The sequence below is a fragment of the Petaurus breviceps genome, unplaced genomic scaffold (genome assembly GCF_028583685.1).
Source record: "Petaurus breviceps papuanus isolate PSGF00001 unplaced genomic scaffold, PetGlider_PUasm1.0 90625, whole genome shotgun sequence".
Taxonomy (NCBI): Eukaryota; Metazoa; Chordata; class Mammalia; order Diprotodontia; family Petauridae; genus Petaurus; species Petaurus breviceps.
In genome coordinates this window covers 1,552,628-1,579,512 of record NW_027187289.1, presented here as the reverse complement: position 1 = coordinate 1,579,512, position 26,885 = coordinate 1,552,628, and the positions used below count along the sequence as shown (strand labels likewise).

At 36.8% G+C, this 26,885-nt stretch overlaps 1 protein-coding gene across 3 annotated transcripts in view; it reads right to left on the bottom strand.

Moving 5' to 3' along the window:
* FARP1 (FERM, ARH/RhoGEF and pleckstrin domain protein 1) overlaps window positions 1–26,885 on the bottom strand; it is a 334,579-nt gene that overhangs the window by 195,572 nt on the left and 112,122 nt on the right. The window lies entirely within an intron of this gene.

The following is a 26,885-nucleotide window of genomic DNA, read 5'->3' as shown; positions in this document are numbered from 1 at the left end:
GGCTTTGAAAAACCCAGAATGTGGAAACCCAGATGTTGACTGGGTATGGATGTAATGGTTGGACAGTTTGGAAATCTGTCTACTTGATGTTTGTCTTGATAATTATGCCTGTATACTTTGAGGTTCAGGGTGCTGACCTTTTCTCCTGAACAAGGTAAATGATATATGTCTGACTGATTAAAGTAAGCTTGTTAACCCATTTTGAGTTGCTTTCCTTTAGCAAAGCAGATCCAAGAACCTGTGGTAGCTGCAAACCCTGAGGACGCTTGGGGTGCTTGCTGCTACAGGGCCAAGTCCTGCCTCCAACATATACTGGCTTTGTGACCCTAAACAAATCATCTACATTTTCAGTGCTTCTAGTCAACTCTTTAAGACTGAACTTTAAAATCTCTAAATTAAAATTAAGGTGCCAACCTACATTGATAGGGGGAGCTTCCTCACCTGAGAGTTCCTTAAATAAATGAAACCTTAAACCAAAGGTCCAGTCCCTATCCTATCTTGTGTCAATTGCAGGGGAAAAAATTCTCTCCTATAACTTTTGCTCATGCTATCAATTCGTGCCCAACAAAGATCATTTGGAAATGGATTTCACACTTTCTTCCCTTTGAGTATCTCCAAAACTGTAACCTACTCAACAAACTTCTTTTATTTCACACCCTGACTTCTGAGTAGCATAGGTCATCGTCAATAGGACGAATGAAAGTCAGAGCTGAAAGTTTAGAATGTATATACAGAGAGGCCGGCCTTGAGATAAACTGCAAAAAAGGTTTTTATTTTATTTTGTTTCTTTGCTTGTTTTTTAACAGGTAATAAAGTAAAAGAGAAAAACCTGGGAAAAGAGAATTACACAGCTGCAGATCATTTCTCAAAGAAACCAAATACCACTTTTCCTTGCTCCCATGGGTCTTTCAGTGTCTGATGAGTCTAAGAAATGACCTCCCTGATAAAGTTAACTGAAGCAAGGTTGAAAAATGTGTGTTATGGCTGGAGCAGTGATGAGCTAAGAACCAATTCTAATGTCACCATAACCTTGGAGGCTGGCTGTTGTACTTATTTCAGTTTCACATGCAGATAACTGAACTTCACAGCCTCCATTCCACCTAGTAGCCACTATATTTCAGAAACCCAAATTATGGCATCTTTTCAAAGACTTTGGAATTTAAAAAATGTTTTATTGATGCTTAGAAAAACCACTATAGTTGCTTTATAATGGAAAAAGGAGGAGGGAGAAGAAGAGAAAGAGGAGGAAAAACAAAAGTAAAGGAAGTGAAGGTGAAGGAAGAACAGGGGGGAAGAAAAAGAACCTTCACTTAAAATAAAGAAGCAAAACAAATAAACACATTGTCATTGTTTAATAATTTCTGCTTCACTCTGTATCTATGTTCGCAACCCAAGGCCTTTATGTCAAGATAGTCATGAGAAATCAAGTATTGATAGTGAAAATACTCCTTTTTTCTTCCTCCCTGACTCTGCTCAGCATGGCCAAGCAGAAGTTACTACCAGGAAGGTCCCAAAACAGCAGGTTACATTATTCTTTATCTTCTTTATCCCAACACTGTTTACAGCCTTCCCATGTAGCCTCAGGTCATATTAGCTTCAAGGACCTCTGGAGAGGTCAAGGAACAGCACATTATGTCAGTCCTAAAGCCATTCTATCTATAAAGGTCGCTGCTAGAGTGTGAGCATGACAATGGTTATTAACACCTAACTGAAAGGCACTCACCTATTCTATAACTGATCTGGAGCAACCCAGAACCAGCCTGATTAAAAGGATCTCTCTGAATCTATCAGTACATGCAAATATATCCCTCATAAGGCTACTCAAACAGTTTGACAATATCATTAGGATAAATAACAACTAATCCCCAATTCTCTGTTACACTGATTATTGGCTTATCCTTCCTTCATAATATTGTTCCTGTGAAATTTACTAACCTTTGACTTAAAATTATAATTTTGAAAAAACAATAAACAGCATTAGGTTGAGCTATATCTATAATGATTAAATACCTTCTAAAGCATCGCATAGTGCTTAGCCCTCTTAGAACTACCTCCTTTTAGTTGCAGAGAAAAGAATGGAAGAGTTGTTTTTAATGAATGAAATGATCAGGGTGAAATATGAAACATGAAAGGAGCCAGTTTGCCTGAGGTGACAACAAGGGTCTTAATTCTCTTTTTTTAATGTTAGTTCTTTGAGGACACAGAGAACTCCAATAATAGAAAGGAGGAATGGGAATGAGAAGTGGGAAGTAGTAGGCCTCCACCCTCATACAACACCGTCACTTTGACATCAGGGCACATGGAAGGGAGAGTTTCCAACTGGAACTTCTATCAGTGACTTAAGCAGACACTTCCTTACCCCCAGAACCCACTGGATCTGATTCTGTTCCTTCAACTCTAAGCAAAATATCCCTTGAATATACTGTCACTATACATTTAAAAGTTAGAGGTTTTGTTATTTTCTACTTTTTTAACATCATGGATTCAGATCAATAGTAGAAAATAGATTGGGTAGAGGGGATAGGATTAAACCTAAGAGCTTTCAGTTCAGAGGACCACTGGAGACCACAATCTTAGAACTGATGTTAATAAGGATTTGCCCAAGTTTCTATCACCAATTATCATCTGATTGTAGCTCTCTACCTAAATGGTGATTTATGTACTGTCTAAGAAGAGCTTTCAGCTCCTCAGGGAAAACTATTCATTGTTCAAAGTATTTGCTTTTCAAGTCAAAACACAAATTACCAAAAATAAACTCCAATAAAACTGAGCCTATGGCTTTTGATTCACGAAGTAATGGAATCAGCAGGGAGTCAACTTTAGTAGAACACTAATAGAAATTATAGTGATGTTTTAAAAATTGGCAAGAGAAAGGGACAGCAGTTCCTTTTCTACCAATAAAAGCAGAACTGACAGAAAATGGTTGAGGGCTATACACTAACTTGGACAGCAGCATCAGTCTTCCTAAAATATTCAAATCTTCAGGCTTAAATTATGATGGTTGTAAACATATGATACTTAAAGCTTTAAATGAAATTACAGAGTAGAAATCAATATAATTCTATAATGGGGAGGTAGCTGCAGTCTTATTCTCTCGATACCCTATCCAGAAATTAGTTTAAAGGGTCAACGGGTTGTATTGAAAGTATTCAACCAGAATAAAACTACAAGAATTTCTGTGAGATTCATTTTAAAATATGTATATTCCCCAAATCCATATCATAATTTTTTTTGCATATTATCCTAACTCAATTGGTAGCTCTTTCATATTTCCAGATAAAGTTTGGTGGACAAGTATTTTTAAACAGTGAATAACTAAGTAAATTCCACAGAGCATTAAAAAAAAACCTTAAGTCCATGGTTCCAACTGTTATATCTTAAAATTTAGACTCCTCTCCTCAACCCAACCCTGTCCCTTCAGTAAAAATAGTTTTAATTTCAGAGGGAAACATGATTCTCTCCCTCCCTTTTACTACACAACTACAAAACATGTCAATTTCTTCCACTTCCGAGAAAATAAATTATGCTTAAACAAAACTCAGGAAGAACACAGAGAACTAAAAACCACTAAACTTCAACACTTGTTTGGAATCTGATATCACATAGTGTCACATCCCATGGTTCAGACTAAAGTATCTCTTCAGTTTTTCTTAATAAAATGTATCAGCTCATCTAAAATAGATTAATTTGCTGCTGTGCCTGGCACATAATAGGCAATTAAAAATACCAGCTCCCTTCTCCCCACCTAGTGTGGGCACAAACTTTGGACACAGTAAGTTTTATCTGGGTTGGATTGAGATCTCTGTTTCACTCAGACTAATTTTTTGGAGCCCAGAGATGAACCTATTTTATATGATTGGATGCTCATTTGTGTGCATTGCAGGGTCCTGAACAGCTTCATCAGTTACATATAGCAGTTTTATGATGGTTTCTTTTTAGAAGCTTTTATGGAAGACCCACAGGTAAAGGGGAGGCAAAAAATTCCTGAAGGAATTCATCTTCTTTATACTTGGGTTTCACCAACTATATCACCAGGGGAGGCCAAACAAAGAGAGGTCTCCTATAGTCATGATGTGAAATGAATCTGACAAAGTGACATCCATGCTAACTCAACAAATAATTTTAATAATTTTTAAATGTTTTTGTTCACATCTATGCTAGTTTAATACACACTGGATTATTAGAATTTCTCAAAGGTATTTTGAAAAACACGTAATCTCTCAGAAACATGTAGCACAATATTTTAGGCTTATTTCTTTAACTTTTACATGAATCAAGTGTGCCTCCAGTCCAGGAAATGAACAGGGGTTAGATGTCAGCTATTCATCAGTCTAAGGCTTTATTCTCTTCTCATGCCTGAAATTGTTCAGCCACCATTGCCAAACTATTCACAAGGAAAGGGGGCATTTTATATTCATTAATTGTCACAATAGCTCAGCTGGGTCTTGGAGAACTACAAAAAAGAAGGAAAAAGATCTTTTTCTCCAAAATACCGAAATGTTAGCTTATTGTTCTGAGCTCAGGATTTTTTCCCCAGAGATATTCATATTTTGCTTTTAGGAGGGGGCACTTTAAAATCATGTAGTTATCCTTTTATTTTAATTAAAAAAGTAACCTTTGCTTGTATGTCAAAGGTTAGAGTCCATGATTAATGACAAAGACTTGAATTCACTTTTTGAGGGATTCTTTTGAAAGTACCGTTACCCTGGAAAAAAAGGTTAAACTATTCATTTATTACACATTACCAGTGAACAAGACCTATATTTCCAATCTTTCAGACCTTTCCCAAATAGAGAAATATGACAAGTATTGCTATGTGCCTAAATTCCCCAAAATTCTAAAGGCTAAAAGATAGGCTAGAAGCAGTATCATGTGGCAGTAGTCCCCTTTATCAAGTAAGTATGTTACTCCTACAGCAAAACTCTGAATCATCTATAACTGAAACTAGAGGTACATCTAAGGATGGGGACATGGGGGAGGAGAACTGAGGAAAGGGTTTGATCTTAACTTGGACTCTATAATCACTCTCTTAAGGTCACTTTCAACTTTAAATCTTGTAATCTGCATTCCAGATTTACCTTAGGGAAAGTTTAAACTACATTTTCCCTGAAAGTAATAGCTAGCATTTATATAGCACTTTAAGGTTTACAAAAAGTGTTTTAGATATGTTAATCTCACTTGATTGTCTCAATAACCCAGTAGAGTGGGTGCTACGATTCTCACCATTATTTACAAATGAGGAAACTGAAGTTAAGTAAATTAAGTGATTTGACCAGGGTCATACAGCCAATTAAGCATTTGTGGCAGGACACTGTTTCACCTAGGTCTTCCTGATTCCAAGTTCAGCACTCCATTCTCTGTGACATCTAGCTAGAAATTCACTTTGGGGTTTCACTTGATGGAATGATACTTTCAGCTTCTTTTCTCTTCATTTGTGAGGACTACTGGTCCGAAAGAAGAATGGAAAAGAAAAAGAAAATGGCATTTCTGCATTCATGTCATGATTACTTGTATAATTTGCTCTCTGTTCTTTGATGTACATAGTCATTTTCAACATGAATTCTAAGACTTCATTTTTTTTTTCCTTCTATGGAGTTAATGTATGAGACAAATAAACTTGCCCAATTGCTATAAAGTTAAAATAAAAATAAGGCAACCAAGAACTCAAGTACTTTCATTTCTGGAATGAAAGAAAACAAAAGATGATAAAAGGAATATTTTTTTTAAACCAACATAGCTGTATCAGCCAGAGGAAATGCTTCTTAAACCCCTAGTTCATCAAGATTCATCAGAACTTGCCTGACTGGTGAGGAGGGGGGTCATCCTCATTTTTGTAAAATGCCCTCAGAGGCCATCTTTCTGACAAATTCTAACTACAGTTGCTGGAACTCTGACCCTGGGGGCTATGATTTCTGGATTGGTGAGAGCCCACTATACTAGTATGCCTAAAAACCCCAACAACTTACCATCTTCATTAGAAAGTAAGCTCCTTGAAGTTAGTCTGTGAATTTTATTTTGCTTCTTTTCTTTGTGTCCCAATCCCTTAGCAAAGAACCCGGTACATAGCACTTAATAAATGCTTAAATTGATAACTTTGTCATCTTCCTGGCACACCAACAGTGCAGTTAGGCCCACCCATCAGTCCTACATTTCAGTTCAACCCTACCACTACACATGCTAAAGACATGTCAATTCACCACCCTATGGCTCACCACCTTCTGTTACTTCTCAGATCAAAATATTTTTCCCTAGCTCCCAACCACATGGGTGGTCTTCCCCTTTGAATATAAATTACTTAAGGGATAGGAACTGTCTCTTTTGGATTTGTATTCCCAATTCTTAGCCCAGTGCCTTACAAATACTATGTGCTTAATAAATACTTCTTTCATAATTAGTTCTTATTTTAAAATTATTTTCTATAGGTATAGAGCACACTGATGGATAACCAAGCGTACTATGGCAATAGTGTAGATTAGATACAGAGTAGAAGGTTAAGTTGATCTTCTGTTTGAGGGTTTTTTTTTCTTGCAAGTATCCAATAGGTATTCACTCAGATGCCTATTTTATACTCTCTTGTACTCTAGACAGATGAAGCGGGAAAAAATTATCAGATTTTAAAAGCTCTATACCATCTCCAAAATAATCTAACCACGAAGGGTTTGTTTTACATTTATAGACTATGAAAATCATTCATTCTTTTGAATGAATTCTCTTATATTTATTCAAATGTCTACACCAGGGATTTTTGGCCTTTTTTTGTTTAACTTTTACTTAAAGTAATCTTTGCTTGTGTCCCCAGTCAAGGCCTATCCCTCACTTGCAGTGTACAGTAATGAACCTCCCCTTGTTAGCAATGGATACTCCTACATCCCCTCTAACTAAGTTACATGTGTGCACAAGGAGGCACGTGCAGTGATTTTTAATTATGGCATTTACAGGATAGCTTAGAGAGAGCACAGTAGCCAGAGTCATAAGCAAAGTTTAAGTTTATGGTTCTTTATGTACATAAAAGCATAGGTGGTTGTGAAGATAAAACCCGATAATAAACATAAATGTCCCCTGTGGCCATATTTTATAAGTTAAAGCTATTACAGATGCTTGTGTGGAAATTCCATAAACTGATTTATTGTTTGCTGTACTTACGTTTCCTGTCATCTTGATGTAAGAGATTATTATAATACTATTGACATTTTTAAAGAACTTTTATTGATAGGCAACTTGAAAAGGAGTGAAAGTTTTAGATGTCTGTCAAGCATTTGGTCCCTTGTTATTGTTGATCAGTCCTTTTCTGTTGTGTTTGACTCTGTGACCCTCACTTGGGGTTTTCTTGGCAAAAATACTAGAGTGGTTTGTCATTTCCTTCTCCAGCTCATTTTACAGGTGAGGAAACTGAGGCAAACATGGTTAAGTAACTTGCCCAGGATCACACGGCAAGTGTCTGAGGCCAAATTTGAATTTATGAAGATGAGTTTTCTTGACACGAGGTCCAGAAATCTCTCCACTGTGCCACCCAGTTGCCCTTATATTGTCTTATATGTCTCCTTATAATTGAAGATTTTTAAGCATTCCCCCAAATCTCCTCTCATGAGCTCTAAGAAAATATAGACACATATACACATACAGTGGCATGCACAGCAGTTTCAGCTTTCTAGTGATATCCTACCAACCAAATTAACTTCCAGAACAAGATACAGTTGGCACCAGAGAAAGAAGTGGACCCAAAAAAAAAAAAAAAAAAAGATTGTCCCCACTGAAATAGCTTAAGAAAAGTCATCTCCATCTGTACGATGAGGGCCTATAATAATGGAAAGGGAGCACAACAGCCTTGGAGAGCCTATCTTTCCTCTGGAGGCTTAGGCTAAGTTCAAAGTTATCAACTTTAAGAGGACCTATCGATTTCATGCACTCGGCTAACAGGTCAAAAGAGAAAAGCTTTAGGTTTTCATATGCTGCCAAATACCAAGCAGAAAGTTATCTCTAAGCAATTGTTACTGAAGATTCAACAGTAAGGATTTTTATAAAATGAGATGCTGAAGAATTAAAAGTCACATCACATTTTTAAAAATCAAAGCACACTAAAACCTTCTATATGAACATGTATGTAAATCTATGCATATATTATATATGAACTACTAAGATTCTTAGAGCAATAAAGTATTTATGGTTGCCTGTGACATCTGTGGGAAAATACAATAAAATAAAACACAATTCATTTTGCCACATTTACTAGTGAGTTCACTAAGTTCTCCCTGTTTCTCTTGACAAGAGGAAGAGTGTGAGACTGAAGGTCTCTGTAAAAAATATCAGTGGAACTGAGCCAGATGGGGAAAGACTACAGCTTAATAAATGGCTCTAGTACTAAATCAGTCTGGATTGTACCCACTTAAGATGGCCAAAACTGAAACAGATGCAACAACTGTCTTGGCATATTAGTATCAGAAGAATCTAAGTATATTCCATTTTTTCCTTTAAAAAAATATGTAGCTACAACAAATATCTCGTATAAATTTTGTTTATACATAGCTGTTTGCATGTTGTCTCCTCTATTAGACTGAGTTCCTTGACAGCAGGACTGGGGATTTTTGGTCCTTTCTTTTTCTGTGCTCAGCCCTTAGTATAGTGTCAAGCACAGAGGAAGTGTTTAATACATGTTTGTTGGCTTGGCTTGACTATTATTCCATGCAATGAGCATCTTTGTGAGCTACTATGTGTCTTTATGCTGTGGTGCTAGGTGGTGAAGTGGATAGAGTAACAGGCCTGGAGTCAGGAAAACTCATCTTCCGGAGTTCAAATTCAGTCCCAGACACTTACTAGCTGTGTGATGCTGAGCAAATCACTTCACCCTGTTTGCCTCAGTCTTCTCATCTATAAAATGAGCTGAAGAACGAAATGTATCTTTGCCAAGAAAACCCCCAAATGGGGTCAAGAAGAGTCAGACACAACTAAAATGACTGAACAACAAATGTGCTATGTATTATGCTAAAACACAAAGACTACAAAGTGTAAAAAGCCAATCCCTGCTCTCAAGGAAGCTTACAATTCATATTTTCTATTGTAGGTGGTGGTGTGTGTCTTAACTTGAGGTCCATGAACTTTTTTTTTTTGCATTGTTCATTTTGCATTGCCAAAAACAAGGCAATTGGGGTTAAGTGACTTGCCCAAGGTCACACAGTTAGATCCATGAACTTAAAAAAATTTTGATAACTATTTCAATATAATAATCTTCCTTTGTAACCATATTTTATGGATTGAAAAATATTATTCTAAGATGTCTATAGGCTCCATCAAACTGCCAAAAGATCTCTCTCTCAGACACACACACACATACATACACACACACACACACACACACACATACACACACACATTTAAGAGCCCCAGAATTAAAAAGAAACTTTTATCTATGTTTACCATGATTTTTCCCTTTCATCTCACACAATCCTCATGGTCTTCACTGGCCAACTCTACTACCCAGTATATATGAAGTACTTAAGCAAAATTTAATTAGCAAAATAAACCTTTGCCTCCCCTACCATAGTCACATTTCCCTTCAAAAACAAAATATATTATAAATTAAACACTGTGTTTACATAGAAAGAAAACTAAATTTGCTCGTTAGAACTCTCTCCGCTTAAGTTTGTGGGTCTAGGTACCTCATTTATAAAATTGGGGGAGGGGATTAGACTAGACCAGAGTCTAGTTACTATGAACTGGGATGGGAAAAATTTTTATCATACTTTCATTAACCTCTAACTGAAATTTAGCATTTCTTTCATTTATTGAAAAATGTTATTCTGAGAAGGGGTTGAAATGCTTCATCAGACTTCCAAAGGGGTCTATACAAAAGATTACAAAAAAGGTTCAAAACCCTAAACTAATAGGTCTCTCAAGCCCATCTCACACTGAATACTTCTCTCCGCCAATCACTTACTAAGTATTGTTATCTGCTCTCTGGCCAAAAAGTCCTCATGCCACAAAGGCAACTGTGGGTTCTCTAAAGCTTTGCCAAGAGAAATCATAAAATTTCGTCAGGTTGGACGAAGCTAGAAAGAACTCAAGAATGGGATGTGGTGACAGACAACCTATGATGCTGGGTAAGCATCATAACTAAACTCTGAAAGGCTCATCCCTAGTCTAGCCACAGAGTGGTGAATTTTTCAATCACAGCAACTCTCAGAATCATGAGTAAATTCACCTCTGCATTGATGGTCCACACCAATTCACTCAACAAACATCTATGGATTTACCGTACCCTGTAAGGCACTATGCTGGATGAAGGGAGAGAAAATTTAGATTAGACAGAGTTCCTGTCTTCATGGAGTTTTCAGTACAGTAAGGAGACAGGACATACATATAGATGATGTAATTAATACAAGCTAAAGTGGAAGAGCCCCACAGAGAGGGCAAAGTGCTTCTTGAAAAAGTTTATATCCCAATTAGAAAAAGCTATCAAATGCCTGCTATGTGCAAGGAAGAAAAAGGGTCTTCTTTCCCTAAGCCCCTATAATAGTTCAAATAAATTTTTTTTTAAAGCAATAGAGGTTAAGTAACTTGCTCAAGGTTACACGGCCAGTTATTTCTGGGTGTGGTGCTAAGTATCTGAGACCGGATTTGATCCAGGTCATCCTAACGCTGGAGCCGGTGCTCTTACTCGCTGAGCCACCTGGCCGCCCCTAAGCAATTGGAGTTAAGTAACTTGCTCAAGGTTACAAGGCCAGGCGTATCTGGGTGGGTGCTAAGTGTCTGAGCCCGGGATTCGATCTCCAGGTCTTCTCAACGCTGGAGCCGGTGCTCTTACTCGCTGTGCTACCTGGCCGCCCCCAAATAATTTTTTAATCTACTCAACTGTATAAAACTAGGACAAATACATAACTGCTACAAACTATCACCTCAGCATTTTATTGCCAAAATGCCACTAGAACAAAATATAAACATTTCTGTTTCCGTTTTAAAGCCCTTTCCAATCTAATTTTTCCAACCACATACTCACTCTTACATATTTTACAATGTACCAAAATGGATCTTCTCTTTGTTCCTCACACAGGATGCTCTGCCTCCTGTCTTCTGTCTTCACAATGCCAGTGTCTGTGCCTGGAATGTGCTCCTTTCCTTCCCTTCGCCCCATTGGGTCCCTCTCTTCTTTCAAGATGCTTCTCAAACACCATCTTCTACATGAAGCCTTTCATGTTTCTCTCACTTGGTAGTGCCCTTCCTCTCGAGCTATTTTGTATTTGCTTTGTATCTATTTACTTAGAATTCATTCTGTATTTCATGTGTGTAATATACACATATGTACACACATATAAATTGTGTGTATGTATTTTGTATGTATCTACTTGCTTACTCTCCCATTGTAATGTAAGCTCTTTGGGAGAAATAATAAAGCACCATTAGCTAACACTGACCACTCACAAAGTACTACATTTAACAAAGAGAAGACAGGGACAGCAAGCATAAAACTTATTTCTGTCATGTTTCTTCTGACCTTGTCTGATGGTTTTTGTCAGGTTAAACATAAAGACAAATTCCTTTAGATTTGTATAGTATAGGTAGCCCTTATTTCTTTGTTGCAAGCAGGAAAACCGAGTTTTAGACAGGTTCCACAGGGTCTCCCTTAACCAACAGGAGCTGAATACTTTGTGTAAGCATATTAATGCTGTGAACAAGGGAAGGTAGCCAGCTGGCTGACATATCAGGATGTACTTACCCTCCTGACCAAAGGGGAGGAGTTGGGGCACAGCCAAGCCAACTTTGTTCAAAAAGTCCAAGGGGGGGGGGGAGGGAAAAATAAGATGCATTCTTTAAGTCTAAACAATCAACACGAAAGGAAAAATGGTAACAAGTGCACACTTTTCAAAGAAGAATTAGTTAACAACTTTACTCCCTAGTAGTCAGGCTATAGCCAGGCCACTTGTGAAGGATACAAAGCCTGTAAGGCAAATCCAGCCAGTCTGCCTGGACATTGCCAGGAAATGAAAAGGTTATGTCAGTATTGGAGTATTTCTTTGCACAGTACAAAGTGGTGCTTGTTTCAGGATTAGCCACTGGCTAAAATTCTTTCTTGAAATTAAAACGTCATACTTTCTTAAAATGATCTCAGTTTGGTTACAACACAGAACAAATGTTTCTATACCATCATTGTATTCCAGTTGTTAGGAACTTTACAAGCAACTTGGATGTTGATTGTTGTTTTTTTTTAATCCAAATTTCAACTCTGGAAATGTTGAAAGTCTAATTGAAATCTGGGATTGGAACACACTTTCCAATTGTCTTTAATCAAGTAAGTACCCAAAGTACCAAAAAGTATGGCATTCCAAATAGTGACTCCCAATTCACCTAGGTGTCTGTCCCCTCTACCCCCATAAAGCAAGCAAGTGATCAAGTTCTACCTTAATAAACAAACTGGATCACTTCAAAATCACAGAAATGGGATTAGACATTATCAAACTCAGTTCTACAAATAATGTAGAACATGTAGAAAGACAAGCACATGTATAAAACTAAAATGCCATGTATAAAGCTAAAGCAATCAGCACAGGTTTATACAAATCAGTATAAACCTAATTTGACTTTGACTATGGATTTTTTTTTTTGCTTTATGTAGTATTTTATTTTCCCTCAGGTTGCATGTAAAAGCAATCTTTAACAGTTGTCTTTAAAACTTTGAGTTCCAAATTTTATCTCTTCCTCCCTCCACAAACCACCTCCATTAAGAAGGCATGCAATTCAATATAGGTTATACATGTGTAGGCATGCAAAACATATTGACTGTGGACATTTTTTTAATGTATAAAGCTAAAGTAACATGTATAGAGTTAAAGTAATCAGCACTGGATGAGGAGTCAGGAGACCCAAGTTCTCATTCTAGCTCTGATGCTAAGTAGTCATTTGTAGTTCTTCAGTTGTATCTGACACTCTGTGACCCCATTTGGGGTTTTCTTGGCAAAAATACTGGAATGGTTGGCCATCATACAGCTAGTAAGTGTCTGAGGCCAGATTTGAACTCAGGAAGATGAGTCTTCCTGACTCTAGGTCTGGCACTCTATTCACTGTGCCACCTAATTGCAAAATGATCTGGCAAATCCCTAACCATCAGTGGTTGTTTTTTTCATATGTACATTGAAGAATCTGTACTCAAGCATTTCTGCAGCCCTTTCCAACTCTAAAATCTATGACCACCCACCAATTCCTACTCATCTACTTAAATGTCATTTAGTCTATGTTTATTATCATTTAAGGTCATCAGTGTCTCCCTCCCCTCCAAGGATCACATGAATGTTTTTGTCAGAGTACAGAATTGTGTGATGTCATCAAAGTAACCATTAATCACAAAATCACAAGTTACTGACATAATTCATGCTTCATTCCTATGTTATGAGTTAGAGCCATCTCAGAGAATCATAGTATAATGTCAGCGGATAAAACATTGACAATTTGATTTAATTATATATGATTTATGGTAAGAAATAAATGCATGTGGATTATAAAACTATAAATTGGCTTAATATTATACAAAATAATTACCTTCTAGAGTCACAAACCACATTTAACTATATAACCACATTAGGCATAATATATTAAGTAGATGGACTTCATACTTTTCAAAATACATATATTACTCTGCTTTGTCTTGATAATGCCTGTGATGGTTAGACAGATGATATTATTATTCCCATTTCTGAAGAAAAGAAAACTGAACCAGAAAGAGTGATGATGAGTGCATTGCCTAAGATTACATGGTAAATTAGCAACAGGGTTAAAACTAGGACCTTAAGTTCCTGAGTCTCAGTCCAATTCTCAAAGCCAAAATTCACTTTACTTGCAAAAAATATGGCAGAGGTTCATACTCCAGGATCCTCAATGGAGGTCAGTCCTTCACTTTGTAAAACATTTCCAAATAAAACTGGTTAAAAGTCAAGGAGAGTTTAAATTAACACAGGTGTAAAGAGATACTCTAAATTATGACTTCCAACTCTAAATGATGCTGCAGTGATTTTAATAAACAACTCCAAAATAAAACATTAGGAATTTTTTAAGTTAAGTTCTTGAAGTAAGGTTAGTATTACCCATCTCCAGAATTGTCTTATACCTCAATAAGTAAGCTATATTTTATCCACCAGAATTTTGGTGCTACATTATCATTGCATCTCATTTTTTTTAAGATTTTATAGGGAATACCCTATCAATTCATAGTTTTTCTATTGACTATACCCTAACTCAAATCCTGAAACCACACACAGGTACCTAAACACACAAATGCGCACAAAATTAGTAGTTATCTTTCTGAAAACAGGACACTAATTGATTCTCAACAACTAAGAGAATTAAAGTTTTTTTTTTTTAAGTCAAAAAGGTTAATTGTAGAAAAAAATAATGGGTTGTTACATAACACCAAATGCTGGGAGTAGAACTGGAGGCAACAAAGGAAAAAGTGGTAGAAAATTTATAACAACAGAAAAACAAAGAATAAAGATGCTGATAAGGTTGATAAGGACTGATAAGAACTGGATCTATGATTCCATTGACATAGATGAAGACATTCCCTCTACCAATGCAGGCTAGTACCTTCTCTGCAATTATAATTTATAAAGTGGCCCTAGTGCCATGACAGGTTAAGTAACCTGCACAGTGTCACACAGTCAGACATGGGATTTGAACCCAGATCTTCTTAGAGCTAGGGAAATTCCCCATGACTTGCTTGGATTCCTTGGATTCCATGCATTGCTGTAGATACAGACTGTGCAGTTTTCCACATCTGGTCATGGAGTTAAGATCTTTCTCTTTTGGTGAATTTGCAAAATGAATTTTTACAGTCCCCCATTGACTTCAGTGGCATATAACATAACAATGAAGATAAATCCCACAGAAAGCTCTCTATACCCATCATACCACATTATCCAATAATGATAGTAAAACTTGGTCAAAAGTAAATCAATACATATACTCTGCAACCCAGAATCACCTATAATCAGAATTAGAAAAAGATGATGTACTAAAAGAACTACCTGGGACTATACCCTGGGTTTCTCATTCCCCCTATTTTTATGTGTTAAAAATATTTCATTAAATAGAAATGACAAGGCCTAGTCTTTTTCCTATACAATCTACAATGAGCAAGTGACATTTTCATATATTAACCTGCTGCTATTAATGACACTGACAGTTCTCCTTAATGCTAATGTTTTCTCTTTTCTCTAATTTATCCTGTAAATGTCTTATTTGTGCATAGTTTGCATGCAGTCTCCCCATTAGACTGTGAGCTCCTTGACTGTTTTTGCTTTTTAAATTATTTTTAGCTGCTTTTAGCACAGTGACTGGTACAGCATAACCAACTAAAAAATACTTACTGATTTAATTTGACTATATATAAAAATTTTAAATAGAGCTAGTTTCATCTTTCTTTGCCAAAAGTCATTCCAAGTTCTTCTACAACATAAGCTCATCATCCTAACCTTTGCATCACTTTAAAGTAGGCTTGTGGAAGGGCCTTAGGGCTTACTCAGCTTTCAGTTACACTAAGAAAGCAAAACAGATCCAGTTACTTAACCTGCTCTGGAAAAAAAAAAAAAGGTTGTAGTTTAATTTACAGACTACCCTCCAGTTGCTTGGAGGCTTTCTCCACCCCTCCTCCCAAATAAACCAGTCATAGTCTGTTTGTCTGTTTTGTTTTGGATGGTGGGGGAAGGGGAAGAGTGTTTATGAGGGATATAAGACACAGTGGTCTCAACATGTATAAAGCCAAAGTAACACAAGGAAGGCTATTTAAGGAATGATCTGCACAGAGAAAATTCAAGACATATGTTTAATTTTTTTTTACTCCTACACAAGCATGTTTTGCATCAAAAAGTACCATCTGTACTACAAATGTTGATATTTTCATAAACATTAGTAAATGCTCTTCATATAACTTCATACAATCTCCTTCCCACCCACACCTTTCCCACTTACTAATCCCATTCAAAGCTGAGCAGGTTTTTCCCCCCAGCCAAAAAAAGAACAGAATCACTTAAGATTTGGAGAAGACAGCTTAAATGTATGCTGGGGGAGTTTTTATGAGAGTAGTGAAAAACAATAACAATATAAAATAAGAGGCTGTATTTACCCTGAGTGTGAATGCATTTTGTCACCTTTATTTTTTCCCCCAGAAGTGGGAATTTTTCTATCCTACCCCAAGCCCCACAACAGGATATTTCAGCAAAGGAACAGGCTGTGAGCATCTTCCCTCCAAATCTTTCTGTCTCTGGATGGATTATTATTGAAGAAGGCTTTTGCTATCTCCAAATAAAACAAGGGATTAGGACAGTTATCCCCAGCTCTGCCTGTTCCTCTTCCTTTCATCCTGCTGACAATGTTCAATGAAATCTGTGAAGCCCCAAGTACAAAGTTAGCTTCACATTTTGGCTTGGCCCACTCCTAACATTCTGCAGATGTTGGAGCTAGCCAGAGACTGGAGCAGCATCAGAGCTTCTGTCCACGTGGCATGATTCTTTTCCTGTGCTCTCCCAGAGGAAGTAGCAAAGGAGTAATTCACTCTAAGACTGGAGATCTAAAAGGTAGGTCACCAAGGTGCTTTAGAGCAAACGTATACAATAAGCAGTACAGACTGGAATGGGTTAAATCCTCATCATTCTGCTTCTATAAAACCAGAGTTGGGACTGTTTTCAGTTCGTTCCAGACCACTGAGTAGCACGAACTCTATATCTCAAATGCGTATGATGTTTTTTTAGAAGTCAGTGGCTGGTTGTAATGGCTAAGAGCAAAAGAGGTAACAGTTACTGCTGGGAAAACATTTTTTCAATACATCAAAATCAATTATAAGAGAATAAAGAGAAGAGGGACATAAAATTAGAACTGGAAAGGACCTTGGAGGTCTTCAAATCCAACCCTAACCTAGTTTTTCATACAAGGAAACCTCAGACCAGAGAGGTTAATGATTTGCCCAAAGATATAAAGTATCTGGGGTAGGATTTTAACTTAGCTGTGTGACCCTGGGCAAGTCACGTAACTGCATTAAGGGCAAAAATGTTTTATCTGAGAATGGACATTTCAACATTATGAAAAAAACAACATATGTTTACATCTGTGTAACCAGGACATGCCCATTGGTAGACAAAGATGTGTAAATAAAAAGCCATTACATACAGCTTCTATGATGCCAGGCTCATAAATGGAAAAGACTTGGAAAAGGAAGGAAGTTCCAAAACCTGTAACCTATTCAGATATCACAGATTAAGAAGGCAATAGCTTTTTGTTGGAATGGTGAATGGATTTTTTTCTTGCTAAAATTAGAAAGTGTCCTGCCTAAATAAGGGAGAGACAGTAGGCCTTAAAGCATACCAACATTTTTTATTTTGAAACTAGGCATGTGTTGAGTTGTCAGAAGTCCAATTTCTGAGGTTTCATTTTGCTTCTTATAAAATCTTCTAGTTTCTGAAATGAACCACTCATCTAAGAAAATTAAAGTTATCTAGCACCACATGAAGCCAAACGCACATACATTGCGCCTTGGTTAAAGTTATTAAATAATAGCAAAGATTGAAAAGCATCCTGACTAGAGAATCAGTGTCCTCTAAGAAGAATGAAGCTTAGATGTTAGCTCACACTGATGTATGACTTTAAAGTTTACAGAAAGGTTTCTTCACAATAGCCTGATGTATTTATTTTGCTTTTTTTTTTTTCTTCTGGAGAGGGGAAGGCAGGGCAGTTGGGGTTAAGTGACTTGCCCAAGGTCACACGGCTAGTAAGTGTTAAGTGTCTGAGTCCAGATTTGAATTCAGGTCCTCCGGACTCTAAGGCTGGTGCTCTATTCACTGCACCACCTAGCTGCCCCAGCTTAATGTATTATTATGCCATTCTCCTATACAAATACCTTCTATGACTCACTATCACTGACCAAATCAAGTATTAACTTATGACCACTATATTCAAATGTTCCACAACATGCTTCCAGCCTGTATTTCTACCCTAAGTGTCATATTATTTTTATACTATTCCCTTCCTTATTTTCCACTTTATTTGCTTTTTTTAAAAAAATTATCAAGAAAATAAATATTTTCTCTCCATCCTACCTCTCTCAAATTTAAAAGAAAAACAAAACCCTTATAACAAACTTGTATAGTTAAAACAAATTCCCATGTTGTTCATGTCCAAAAATGTTTGTGTCTCATTCTGCATGTCGAATCCATTAATTCTATGTCAGGAGATGGGTTTCATCATCAATCTTTTGGAAACGTGATGGGTGATTGCTTCAACCAGAGATTTTAAGTCTATCCAAATTGTGCTCATTTCACTATCAGTTCATACAAGTCTTCCCAGGTTTCTCTGAATCTGAGCCTTTCGTCATTATACAGCACAATAGTATTCCACTGCATTCACATACCATAATTTGATAAGCCATTCCCCAAAGGATGAGCACTCACTCACTCTCTAAATTTCCAGTTCTTTGCCATTTCAAAAAAAAACAAACCTGCTGCAATTATTTATATATATTCATGGGTCCTTTTCCTCCTTCTCTGATCTCTTTGAGAATACTGGCCTATTAGAAATATCACAGGGACAAATGACTATATCCTTGATTTTCCTATGTTTTTTTTGTGTGACTGCCAACCTGTCTCCAGTCTCATCTCTCTCTTGCTCGTCTGGGTCCCTTTGTTTCTGTCATTCTCCATGTTTGGAATCTGTTCTCCCTCCCCACTTTCCTATTCTCATCTGCTGAAACTTTTTCCTTCCCTCAGCACTCAACTTGAATGGTGCCTCCTCCATGAAGCCTTATGTGATACCCCCTGCCTTCTAGATAAAAGTGATCTATTCCTCTTTAAATTTCTCAAAGTATTTTCTGTGGCCCCCTCCTTTGTTAATGTCACTACCCCCTATCTCATGGCTATTCCTAGGACTGTCTACCCCATACATGAGACTGGAGGCTCCTTGAGAAGAGGGCTTCTATCATACACATCTCTATATCATGAATACCTTCCATATAAAACGGTATTTAATCAATCTTTGTTAAACGCAATCTGCCTTTTCCATGAAAAAAAAATTGAGATGCATAAAGAAATTTAAGTGATTTGTCACTGACTGCATAGCTACAGCAAGTAAATTTTTGAGTTAGGTTTCAAACAAGGGTAGTGAGGTGGTACAGTACAGAGACCACTGGTGCTAAAATGGATCAGATATAGTCTCAGGCACTTACTAGCTCTGTAAGCCTACACAAGTGATTTAACTTCGGTTTGCTACAGTATTCTCATGTGTGAAATGGGGATGATAAGAGCACCTGCCTCCCAGGGCTGTTGTGAGGAAATAGCTTAGCACAGTGCCTGGCACATAGTAAGTACTTGTAACATCATTGCCATCAAACTCAGATCTTCTGACTCCAAATTCAGCACTCTCTCCACTAAACACTGCCTCCTAAGAGAAAGCCCAGTCCATACTCCCCACTTGACAGGTGGGGAGACTACATCTGAGAAGCAACGTGCCCAAATTCACGTCACCATCTCAAAGTTCTTCATTTTCCCTCATATGAATCAGTCACGCTGTAAATTCAGTTTAAAGTTCCAGTCCTTTCTCTCTCCACTGCCTTCTTCAAAGTCCAAACCTACAGTAATCCACTTTGAAATCCTGACACCTTGCACTTTAAAAACTGAAGGAAATATTGTCCTTGTTTTATCTGTTCTATCATTGGCATATCCAATAAAGGAGACAGACAGCCCTCAAATCACCTGTGGTAGACTTTTGGGCAGAATAAGCAATTTTAGTTCTTGGTAGCTAAAGTGGTTAGACTTACAGTCAGGAATTCCTGAGTTTAAATCCTGCCTTGGGCACTTATTTAACCTCTTCCAGACTCAGTTACGCCATTTGTAAAACAGGACTAATGATAGCATATACTTCACAAGGCTGTTGTAAGAATCAAATGAGAAAACACACATAAAGTGATTTGAAAACTAAAAACTGCTATGTAAATGCCAGCTATTATTACCTAATAATACCACCTATCGTTGTTGTAAGGATCAAAGAACATAACATGTGAAGAGCTTTGTAAATCTCAAAATTTTACATTAATGCACACTATTATTACATAGGTTCTGATTGACTCTGTTTCGCTCAGTTATTGATTTATTTTAGTGTATTGGGCAAGCTTAAAAATCATATAAGAGATGAAAAACCCTTTAATCCACAGGCCTTAATGTATAAGAGAAATAAGACATCTCTTATAAACAGAATTCTTAAAATGCTTATGATACCTACCTAGAATCACAGTATGACTATTTTTTTTCTGCTTGGTCTCCAATTCAGGAAATTTTCTGGTTTTCTGTTTAATCATATGGTTCTAAAAGCCACCCATGTTATTAAAACTGCTTGCAGTGTGTAGGTGGGATTCTTTTTTTGAGTTATACTCTCTTTTCAACTTCCCCAATTACTACCATCAAACATGTGCACGTAAGGAATATTTTCAAGTTGCTTTTCTGTGGAATGCAAAAGTGCCTAGGAAAAAAAATTCTGCTCATCTTGGTCTCCACCCAGATTCTCTACAACAGACCTTAAAATACTAGGTTTAGGCTGTATCAAAATACAAGGTGTAGGCTGTAAACATAGGATACAAGTTGCTATTGACCTTTTTTGTATTAAAAAGCATGCAATCATCAGTCTACTCTAAAGTTTATAGAAGCTGAAGGACAAATATACCAGGTTTAAGAACTCAAATCAAATTTCTAGCTCTGCATATGCTACACTAGGGGCAATTTCCCTCCCATTCCTTCTCCACCCTAAAATCCTCCCACCCCCAAGGTTCTTTCATTTTCTCCTGCATGATGGACAGTGTAAAACCTATGACAATACACACCCAATGGTAGAAAATACTGTAGTGGGTTCTTACTAGTCCATTCATTCATTTGGAAATTCATACATATTTCTATGCAACAGACATTTAATAAGTGGTTGGTACAGTACTATATGAAAAGTATCGTGCTAGTAATTAAGGGAGATGCAAAATTGGTATAAGACACACCATTTTTGTCCTCACAGCATTACAATCTAATAGGGGAAGAAAACATAAATACATTACAATATTACACAATATCACACATTCCGTAATAAGGTACAAAAAACAAGTATTATTTCAAGTCTAGGGAGGAAATGTGTTACTACAAGGCATTGGAGAGGGGGGGAAGAGGGAAAATCATACATAGTTTCAGGGAGGAGGTAGTATTTGAATTGAGTATTAAAAGATGGATAAGAAACAGTACTGAAATGGGAGAGAGGGTGTGGCAGAAGGAGAAGAGAAAGGAGGATAGAATGAGCCAGAGACAAAGAAATATAGACTGACACCTGGCAGTCTGTCATGCTACCAAAAATGGAAACTCACATTATCTTTGGCATCACCAAGTTTAAAATGTCTCCCCTTGGTAATTAGGCTTTTATCCAGAATGCCAAAGGAACTTTATTTATGACCTGACATAAAAATCTGCTCATCCTGCTTTATGGAGTTCAGATTCTGGTTACCACGGTCAGTCTACAAAAAGGCCTGGTGGGTCCTGTTTTCAGTGGAAAGCCTCGGATCAATGTGTTGGGGAGGCTCTCAGTGAATAATCTGGCCTGCATATGAACTGGCAAAGATTCCATAAGTCCCTGGTGATCAAGCTGGCAGCCATCCAGAAAAACTTTCAAGGCCTGAGACAGAATATCAAATGGGAAATTCTTATAAGAACACCAAAGAGAAAAAATACAATGTGAGGCATCCTTAAATTGTAAGGTAATTTAAGTACAAGTGTAGAGAAGAATATAAGGAAGAAATTCTCATTAGTCATTCCATTTTAAAAGGCCCAGCATGTAAAAATATTCGAGAAAAAACTACCACAGACTGAAACATTCATGTCCAGTTCTCTTGAAGACAACTTGTATATTTTTTTTAATGTCAAATAAATAGTCTACCTTGGTCTACCATTTTTCCTTCCACCTCTCATGAACTGCAAAGACCAGGTATAATCAAATAATACTATAATCAATGGTTCTGCAGCTTTAAGGAAGCTTAAATGAATATTTGTTGTCTTAATGAATATTTACATTTTCCTTTCACCATTAATGTAATACTTCTACATACTTCCTTTAAACCCATATGTATTGAACATTTTGCTTTTAAAATTTTAATGAATGTATTTCAAATTTTACTTAAATTTATGTGTTTTGTTTAAAATGAATGGAAATGTGCCAAGCACAGTACTTTGCACAGAGTAAATGCTTTTTCATTCATTTAATGGTCAAAAAGTAGCACAGTGCATTCCAAGAAATTAAAATGAAGGCTGGGGGTGGGGCTTTTAGTGATTTGCACATTCTAAACATGAGAGATGTTAAAATACTCCATAAATAATCTTGAGTCAGCTGCAAGTCTAACAAGTGCCAACATCAAATTTTCTCAAAAGGAAAGCCAATTCACCAAGAAACAGGGACTGTTTGCCTAAATCCTGTCTCATTAGCAGCAAGGTGGCACAATTAGAGCACCAGAAATGGAGTCAGGAGAACCTGAGTTCAAATTTAGCCTCAGACACTTACAATTATGTGACTCTGGGCAAGTCACTTAACCCTGTTTGTCTCGGTTCTTCAGTCATGAAACAAGCTGGAGAAGAAAATGTAAACCACTCCACTACCACTGCCAAGAAAACCCCAAATAGGGTCGTGAAGAATCAGGTTCAACTGAAACGACTGAACAACAACAGCAAAGATAAAAAATAATAGAGCATCAGCCATTTTCAGTAATGTGGTTGGGAGTCTAGGTTCCTTTATTGGGGCAGAATTCCATTAGAAGCCTATTTCTTTACAGAAAGATCTTAATTTTACAAAATATGTGCGTATCTACATCTATCTATGTATATATATAAATATATGTCAAAAGAAAAAGAAAGAAATCAGCAAGAGATGAGAGGAAGATGACGGCAAATGGAAAAGTAAATAAATTTTCATGTCTAATTTGACAAGTTATGGCTCTCTCAGTAAGATAGATGAGCACATCTTGCCACACCAGCCCCCTTCAAATTAATATCATAGTTGGCAGCCATAAGAACACTATAGTGATGGCCACTTTCATATTATCACAATTACATATACTAGCAAATCCAGTGACAAATGACACAATGACATGCTTTTAAAAATACACAGAAAAGTCAATTACCATTTTCACAACAAGCTTGAAATTTTTAAGGGGAAATTACATTTGAATTAGGATTTTTTTTGGAGGAAGTTTTCAATCAAGGGAAATAACTTTTTCACAACCATTAGTTCCCTGGCACCGTACGTGCTCTCATGATGAACAAATTTTGAAAGTCACTAAGTCAAACAGTGGATAATTAACAAAATAATACAGTGCCTCCATGTTAAAATACTATCCTATTACTTTATATGAAGCCAGTATGATATGCTTATATATACCAGTGAATTCCCCCTAGGTCATTTAATAAAAGTATACTGGATACGTATGATAAATTCTTATAACATACACCTAAGAGATTATACATCTACATTTCAAAGTAATTGACTTGCTACACTGTCTTCCATATAAGCCTACTTTCTTTTTTTGAAGCCCTAACTTAAAAGACATTTTCCCCAAAGAGTTCTATCTGACATATAGATAAAATAACTTGGGGGGTGGCCAGGTGGCTCAGCAAGTAAGAGCACTGGCTCCAGTGTTGGGATGACCTGGAGATCGAATCCCGGGCTCAGACACTCAGCACCACACCCAGAAATAACTGGCCGTGTAACCTTGAGCAAGTTACTTAACCCCGATTGCTTAAAAAAAAGAAAAAAAAATTGATAAATATCATGAATTTTTACAGAAGGCCCAAAAAGACATTTCTAGTAGGAAATTTTACTCTTTATTTAAACATTCATTAAGGGCTGTGCTTAAGAGAGAAAAGTATTGTGCTTTGTGTGGTGTTCAAAGATAAATATGAAGTCATTTAGAATCTCTCCGTAAGGAACTTACTCTTTAGCAGGGCAAACCCGACAGGCACAAATATAAATAGAAGACAAAATTAAGAGATGACAAGGGTATACAAGTTTGTGGGCAGGTTTTGTGAAAAAAAAAAAAAAAAAAAAAAAGAGAGATGACTTGAGGAAGGAAAGAAGGAACCACAAGCACTTATTAAAGTCCTTTGTTCCATGCACTATGCTAAGTGCTTTACAAATATTTACTCATTTGATCCTCACAACAACCATGGGAGGAGGGTACTATTATTATCCCCATTTTACATTTGAGGAACTAAAGCAGACAGAGGTTAAATGACTTGCCCAGGGTCACACAACTAATAGCTATCTGAGGCTCATTTTGAACTCAGGTCTTCCTGACTCCAGGCCCAGTTCTCTAACCACTGATCCATTTAACTGACTCAAGACAACTTGAAGAACCAAAATATTCCAATGGGTATTTTGACAGTACCATAGGATGACAGTTTTGGAGCTGGAAGAAGCCTTAGAGATCACCTTTTCCAACCCTTTCATTTCACAGGTGAGGAAACTGAGATCCAGAAAAAAAAAATAACTGACCAAAAGTCAAATAAAATCAGCAGCAGAGCCAAAGGTAGTAGTATTGTCAATATATTCTTCTGCCTTTCATAGAAATGGAGAGAAGGGATGAAGTGAGACTAATAGAGGCCAGATATGGGGGAAGAAGGCATGCCAGGCACAGGGAACAAACAAGCATAATGTTGAGATGTCAGTGTGATATGGTAGGAAGAGTAGTAGACTTTCAATCAGAACACCTGTCTTTACATCTCAGTTGCGGTTTTCATGAGTTATGTGACCATGAGGCAGTCCTTTAATTGCCACAAGCCTCTATTTTCTCATCTATAAAATTTGGCTCATATGTTAGTCTTATCTACTTTGCAAAGTTGTCATGAGGAACAATAAAATTTTTAAAAATCTATATACAGTAAATATAAAGTGTTATCATTGGAACATATACTATCTGAAAATGACTAATGTGAAGCAAGGATGGAAAAGTAGGCTAGAGTCAGATTGTGGAAGGGCTTGAATGTTAGGCTAAGTAGTTGAACTTTATTTGTAGATACTGGAAAGTTTCCACAGGTTTTTTAGTAAGAGAATTATGTGATAAAGATATGCATTGGGACTATTACTATGTGGACCATCTGCAGTATAGACTGGAGCATGGAGACACCAAAAGCATGAGATGAATTTAGAACACTAGTCTGTTGTGACAGTTCAAACATGAGGCCTGAACTCGCATGATACATCTGGGGGGGAAATGGAGGGCACCAGTGGCAGAGATATGAGATGCAACTGGCAGAATTTGGCAAATAAATGGATTGGGTGTCGGTGAGAGGGAAGTCTCTGAGGCTTTGATCAATCATTTTGAGAAGAGTTGTTAACATACATAGAACTATGGAGACCAGGAGGATGATAAAGAAAGATGAGTTCACCTTTGGACATGTGGAACTTGAGTTGACAAAGTAACACCAAGGTTAAAATGTCCAGCAGGCAAGTGGAAACGAGAATGTAGCACTCAAGATCGAATGTTATGTGAGTTATTTACAGAGGTGACAGATAAAACCATAGGAACAGATGAGATCACTAAGAGATTTGGGGGAATAGGGGAAGGAGTGTCAAAGACAGAATTGGGAGAAAGCTTTATGAGGTGAGAAGAAGAGCAAATGACTGGGATACAAAGAAGGAGGAAAGTTAATAAAAATTTTACATATTAATAAAAATTAATAATAGCATTTCTTTTAAGCGATTTGAATACAGGAGTGGTTAAGCCAATAGTAAAATTTAAGCAAAAAGACTGTACTCCCATACACAAGAGAAGAAAGAATTCTTCTTTTTACAGCAATTTAATTTGAACATAACCAGTGTCCTTTTCATTACTGAAAGTTTTCTAAGACAACCAGCCAATAAAAGCAAACTCAATTAGAAAGAACAATTTTTCATTGTCTTTTGACCTCCTCATGCTATGGTGGATTTGATGACTATAGCACAATCTCCTTTTGCATTTGAAGCAAAATTATGAAACTTAAATTTTTTTTTTCATGTAAACAATGGACCTTACTTGTGCTAATCTGAGATGACAGGAAAAAGGCCTGAACAGCAAAGGCCACTAACCCTGCCTCTAAACAAAGTTTTAATCTTAAAATCAAAATTTTCTGTCTGCAGAAAAAGATTATTTAATGAAAAATTATTCTCACATTTTGAAGCTTTTAATGCACTCTAACCTTTAAAAACAAATTGAAGAAAAATAGGGCATAAAAAGGAACTTTTTACTAAGTGAATCTTGTTCTCTGCACCAGCAGTTGCCAAGCCAGCAATTTCTCTCCATGAAGTGGTTCCTGAATATCCCTCAGTTACATTTCCATTCCCCCACTGCCGTCAGTAACACAAACATATGTTTTCATTTACTGCATTACGAGTATTCTCTAGACAGCCAGTCTGTTGAAAAGAAATTAATCCCAGCAGTGAGCTAAGATACTGAATTCTCAGCAGTTTCTTAAGAATTCATGTTAAGGCTATTTATGCTGAGACTGAATCTGAATATATACCCAGCTGGCCATGGTAAATTATTATACATTTTGTGTCCTGGCTTAAATCTCATTTAGAACATGGAACATGATTTTGAGAGGAATAAATTTCTTATTAAAAGAACCTCCACAAATAAATGGGCCAAACGCTAAGAACCACCTTTTGAAGTATGCAAAAAAGAACCCCATTTTATAGTTAAGGGAAACTAAGACAGAGAAGTTAACAATTTGCCCAAGGTCATTCACATAATAAATGGAGCCAGGATTGGAAACTACATTTCTTGACTCCCAGAATCTCAAAGTTGGAATCCCTCCTATGACATCCTAACACACTGTCATCCAGCTTCTGATTCAAGACCTCTGGTAATAGGG